At 37.2% G+C, this 6,293-nt stretch overlaps 1 pseudogene; it reads right to left on the bottom strand.

The window, feature by feature from the left end:
• Positions 1 to 213: 213 nt before the first annotated feature.
• On the bottom strand, positions 214 to 4,437 carry LOC124894177 (annotated as a pseudogene).
• Between the last annotated feature and the right edge of the window lie 1,856 nt (positions 4,438 to 6,293).

Below are 6,293 nucleotides of genomic sequence, written 5' to 3'. Positions count from 1 at the left end.
CACTCTCGCTTTCAACGTTTAGTGACTTTCTAACTGTTGTTTGTAGCCTCACTGTGTAGAAAAAGCATGTACAACTACAAATTTACCTATGAGTTTACTTTTTCTATAGGTTTATTCATCGCGATAAGTGAATTAGAACGAATATAAATATGTATGCTCACCTTCTAAATTCATACAAGTAATGAAGGAATTTGCCACCAATACTAGGTTGAGTTCATACTTCTGGGAGCATAACAACTGCTTCGAATGCTTCCACAAGCATTGCCACTCTTTTTTTCCTAGCAGGAGTTAGCGTGGTGACCAAATTCTGCATTGCATAATCAAGAATCCATTTTTCTGCTTTTTTTCTCTCATCTGCCATTTGATGTCTCAAGTCCACTTTTTCTGGTTCTTGATTAGGTGTAGCGGGAAGAAGCTGAGGTGCTCGGGGGTTGAATTTCCTTGTTGAATTTCCTTTCTTTTTCTAGTCCCTTGATTGATATCCTGGGGAGGATCAACTTCTTCAGTTTGCTCCAGTTCTTGGACCTTTGTGTCTTAGGTTTGTTCATGGTTAGTGGAAGTTCTCTCTCTTCTTTTGGATCCTTTATTTCTTGATCCAACATCTTTCCATCTTTAGTTATGTCAAGATTTGTCAAGCTTTCTGTAGAATTTGAGCTATTATTCACTTCACCTTCAGCCTCCGAGAGTTCCTGGTCCGAGATTATATCATTGGTGACTGACTGTGTATCTGATGAATCTTCTTGAATTGGCGAAGTAAGGATCTCGTTAATTGCCTCTCTTATGAGTTTGACAGCATCATCTCTACAGAAACTTCTTCCGTGTTGCCTTGGATTATGATCTTCCCTGTTTGTCTCTGCATCAACCTTTGTCTCGGAGAAATTCTAGAGAGAGTTGTATGTTTTCCTTTCAGTCGGTGTACTATAGTCTTCTACCCCATCATTAGTTCCATCGAGTAGTTCATTTCCAACTTTTGATGCAACATCTGATAGAACATGCTGTGATACCATATGCCACATGTTGATGTAACTCCGTTTGTCCGCCTGACCCTTGGATGCTCCATTGTCTTCTTTAGGATCAGATATTGATAGCAAGAGAGAAAATCCACAACCAAGTTTAGGTATTTTTGCACATTCTTTTTCTGTCTTTCTCTTGGCAATATTTTCTTGCATTGCTGCATCATTGGCCGAAGATGAGCTCTGGAGCTCTGAGTTGTATTAGATATTTCACTAATAACGCCATCATTATTCTCAAGATCCACATCTTCTACTCTATTAACTGTATTGGTTAAGCTTGAGATAGAGGAGGGGATCTCTTTCCTGGAATCATTTGAGCTATCTTCCTGATCTTCAATCCGAGCTTTTCCTTCCACCCAAACCTCATTACTCAAAGTGCCCCTCATTACTCAAAGTGCTTATCATTTCATCCGACTTTTGCCTAAGTATAGACTGTTGAAGATCATGATTCTTGTACATAGAGCAGTCATTTTCTTCAAGCTTTCTGTCTGTACCCGCAACAACTTTCTCTTGCTTACAAGGCACGAATACGTTCTTCTTACATGTGATCTACAAATGTTCTTCACCACTAGCTCTGAGCTTAGGAAATGCAATCTGACTATTATTTCCTTATGGTAGAACTACAGTTTCAAAGGATTTTATAAGAAGTTCCACCTTCCTTTGCTGAGTCAGAGCAAGTTGACTTATCGCCTGCTGAAGTGCATAATCAAGCATCCATTCTTCTTCTCTTTTTCTCTCATCAGCTATTTAAGTTCTTAATCAAAAATCGATCGGGGCATGCCAGGGAGGCTGGGGAGCGTCCTAGTGTAGTCCGTTTGAGTGGGCAGGGCCATTTGGGTGGTCAGGTAGGTAAAATGGTGAAAATGAGAGATTTTCAGGCCAAATCGGTGTGCTATTGTCACATCCAAAAATAGGATCATGATCGGCACAAAGGAGTTTAGGACTCCAAAGCAAGCCTAGTCAAAATTCTACATAAAATAGGGTAGAGTTACCTTTGTTTTGGGGCTTATCAAGAAAATTTCCTGCCTCAATTCAACAGCACCACAAACAACACATCAATCACACCAACACAAACCATCAACAAGGCACCAACACCACCAATATCAATACGAAATCCATCTCCAAAACTAAAAAAAAGTCAATTACTCCACAAATTCAAAATAATGAAAGAATATTCAAAACTCTAAAGACATGACTATGGAGCAAACTAAGAGTTTTCAAGAAAAAGAAACATAACGAATAAATAAACTATAGCCCACGCGAACAAGGCTCACCAGGAATATGCTACTCGAATCCTCTAGCCAATGAGATACTCACCGTCACCTGCGTTCTCTGAAAAATAATAGCGGGGAGTGAGACGCTAGCTCAGTGATTAATAACACTTAACCATAACTGTTTTAATGGGGAAAAGTCAGAAAACATCATGAAATTAATGCTTTTTCAGAAAATAGTAACAAAAAAAATATCATTGTTTCATGTAAGAGAAGTTAACCAATGGTTCAGTAATAAACTCAAAAAGCATCGTATCATATCAATTATTAAATATTTGAGAGGTTTCCAAGAATGAATCATGTAATCAGTGTGACATTCTTCTTTATTAAGAATAACCCATAACAGTGGATCCCTCATAAAGGAGTCCCATATCATATCAGTAATAGTATGCTAGTTCTCTTTCCTACTAGCGAGGGCTATAACATTCATTAGTAAATATGGACCTGGTCTAATAATCCCACCGTAAGCTATGAGATTCAATCAAGGTTTACTCCCATTCATAAATTCTTTGAAAACAATAGGATATTCATATGAAAACATCTTTCAGAATAGAATATAACTTTAAAATTCATATCAATAATAATACATGTGAACTTGAATAAAACATATATCAAAAATACTTAATCTCATGTAAGTAAAGAATATTCATTGTAATAATATCATATCTCAAATAACCATTTCAATATTATATCAAGTAAAGGACTTCCCCACATGCAATTTCAAAGCATTTCGTAACTCATTATTTCATCAAAATCAAGTATAAAATATGCAAGTTAACAAACACAGATTATGGTAAGATTACTACTCAAAGTACAATTTTCAAAATACCAACTTGTCACCTCGAACAATTGATAGGACTTCCTTCAATCAAATCTTAAACCCGGAAGAATTTTCCAATCAACCTTAAACCTTTCTTTTTTTTTTTTTTAACTCAAGGAACAATTGATTTTTTTTCCTCTTCGGCGTGATTGGCAGATTATTTACTGCCTTAGTTGCTCCTAACCTTTGCCTTCTTAATCCTTTGATGGCAAAAGCCCTTTTTGGCAATATATAATATATTGTTTTTCCTAATTCAATTTGAATTGGATATGGGCCACGACCCTAACTCTTCTAAATTCTTTTCCTTTTTCTTATTAATATGGGCTTTAGCCTATATCTCTTATAAAATAATTTTTTTCAATTATAATTACTCACTAATTATAATTTGGGGTATTACATTCTCCCCACCTTAAGAAATTCGGTCCCTGAATTTAGATTAAGTGCATACCTGAAGACTGAAACAAGTGAGGGTACTTGAGTCTCATATCTTTTTCTGACTCCTACGTAGCTTCTTCTATGGTATGGTTCTTCCATAAGACTTTCACGAACACCAACTCTTTCGGCTGTAATCTTCTTACTTGTCGATCAATGATAGCCACAGGTTCCTCTTCATGGGTTAAGTTCTCATCAAGTTGCAAGGTTAGTGCTTCGAGTATGCACGAAGAATCTGATATACACTTCCTTAGCATAGAGACATGAAACACTGGATGGACAAAAAACATCTCAGGAGGGAGTGCCACTCTATACGCCACTCCTCCTATACGCTCAAGTATCTCATAAGGTCCTACATACCCCGGGCTTAATTTACCTCTTTTTCCAAATCGCATCACACCTTTCATAGGAGAGACTCGTAGAAAATCCTTATCCCCAACTGCAAATACCAAATCTCTTCTTCTCCTGTCAGCATATGACTTTTGTCTACTTTGAGCTATGAGTAACCTCTGTTTAAATAATTGGACCTTATCCATAGCATCCTGTACCAAGTACGATCCTAAAACCTTAGCCTCTCTAAATTCAAACCATCCGATAGGAGAACAACATCGTCTACCATACAAGACTTCATATAGAGCCATCTGAATATTTGACTGAAAACTATTACTTTAAGCAAATTCAGCTAGCAGTAAGTAAGTATGTCAACTACCTCCAAAGTCAAGAATGTAGGCTCTCAACATAGCCTCTAAAATTTGTATAGTACGCTTAAATTGTCCGTTCGTCTGTGGATGAAATTCAGTACTAAGATCCACTTAGGTACCCAATGCTTCTTGGAAATATCTCCAAAAGCGTGAAGTGAACTGTGATCCTCTATCAGAAATGATGGATAATGGAACTCCATGACGTCAGACAATTTTATTCATAAATAACTGAGCATATTTCACTTCTGTATATGTAGTCTTTACTGGCATGAAGTGAGCAAACTTAGTAAGCCGATCTACAATTACCCATACAGAGTCATGGCCTTTAATGGTTCACGAAAGCCTGATTACGAAATCCATGGTAACTCTTTCCCATTTCCAATCTGGAATCCTGATCTCTTGCAATAATCCTGCTGGTCATTGATGCTCCGCTTTAACCTGTTGACAAGTCAAGCAACTATAAACAAAGTTAGCAATATCGTTCTTCATACCGTCTCGCCAGTAGAACTACTTCAGGTCATGATATATCTTAGTAGAACCAGGGTGAATGGTATATCTAGAGTTGTGAGCTTTCTCAAGAATAGCTCGTCTTAACCCATCTACAGCTGGTACACATAATCAATTACCCACTTAATCATTTTAACCTATAATCATCTTTATTTGATCAGCAAGGACCTCATCTCAATATTTACACAACTACCTATCCTCAAATTGAATGGTCTTTATGCGCTCTATCAAATAAGATTTAGCTTGAACATAAGTCAACAATACCCCTGACCTTCTAACACCAAAACTGACAACTTTGCCTTTAAGTTTCTGCACATCTTTCGCCAACTGCCTCTTTCCAGGAGCTATATGCACCAAACTACCCATATATTTCCTGCTCAAAGCATCAGCCACAATATTAGCATTTCCTGGATAATACAAGATAGCACAATCATAATCTTTGAGTAATTCCATCCAATGACGCTGCCGAAGATTTAGCTCTCGCTGTTGAAAAATGTAATGCAAACTCTTCTGATCGGTATAAATCTCACAAGTTTTACTGTATAAGTAATGCCTCTAAATCTTAAGTGCAAAAAACCACAATGGCCATCTCCAAATCATGTGTAGGATAGTTCAGCTTGTGTTTCTTCAACTGCCTCAAAGCATAATCAATAACATGATCATGTTGCATGAGAACACATCCTAATCCAACCCTCGAAGCATCATAAAATACCTTGAATCCTCCAGAGCCTGATGGTAAGGCTAATACCGGTGCAGTGGTCAAACATATTTTGAGTTTCTGGAAGCTCTGCTCACATTCTTTTGTCCACTAGAACTTCACGTCTTTCTATGTTAACCTAGTTAATGGAGCTATAATTTTGGAGAAATCCTGCACAAAACGCCTATAGTAAGTAGCCAAACCTATAAAGCTGTGAATCTATGTGGGTGAAGTAGGCGTAGGCTATTTCTGTACTGCTTTTGTCTTTTTAGAATCCATCGTGATACCTTCTTTGTAGACAACATGCCGTAAAAAGGATACTGAGTCGAGCCAAAATTTGTATTTTGAGAACTTAGCATAAAGCTTATGTTCCTGCAATGTCTTCAATACAGTCACCAGATCATTCTTATGTTTTTCTAGGCTATGAGAGTATATCAGAATATCATCAATAAATACTATAAAAAATTTGTCCAAATATGGCCTGAACACCCTATTCATCAAGTTCATAAATGTAGCAGGAGCATTGATTAACCCGAAAGTAGAGTTCTGAATGTTGTCTTGGATATACCTTTCTCCTTGATTCTAAGCTGATGATAGCCAGACCAAAGATCAATCTTTCAAAAATGGACAACCCCTTGTAACTGATTAGACAGGTCCTCTATACGAGGAAACGGATACTTGTTATGTATTATTACCTTATTTAGCTGCCTGTAGTCAATACACATCCTTAGAGATCCATCTTTCTGCTTTACAAACAAAACTGGTGCACCCTATGGCGATATACTCGGTTTGATGAAACTCTTATCTTATAAGTCTTGCAACTGTTATTTGAGCTCTTTTAATTCTGCTGGT

The sequence above is a fragment of the Capsicum annuum genome, unplaced genomic scaffold (genome assembly GCF_002878395.1).
Source record: "Capsicum annuum cultivar UCD-10X-F1 unplaced genomic scaffold, UCD10Xv1.1 ctg70972, whole genome shotgun sequence".
Taxonomy (NCBI): domain Eukaryota; kingdom Viridiplantae; phylum Streptophyta; class Magnoliopsida; order Solanales; family Solanaceae; genus Capsicum; species Capsicum annuum.
The sequence above is the reverse complement of the archived record's forward strand: the minus strand, read 5'-3'. Positions and strand labels throughout refer to the sequence as shown.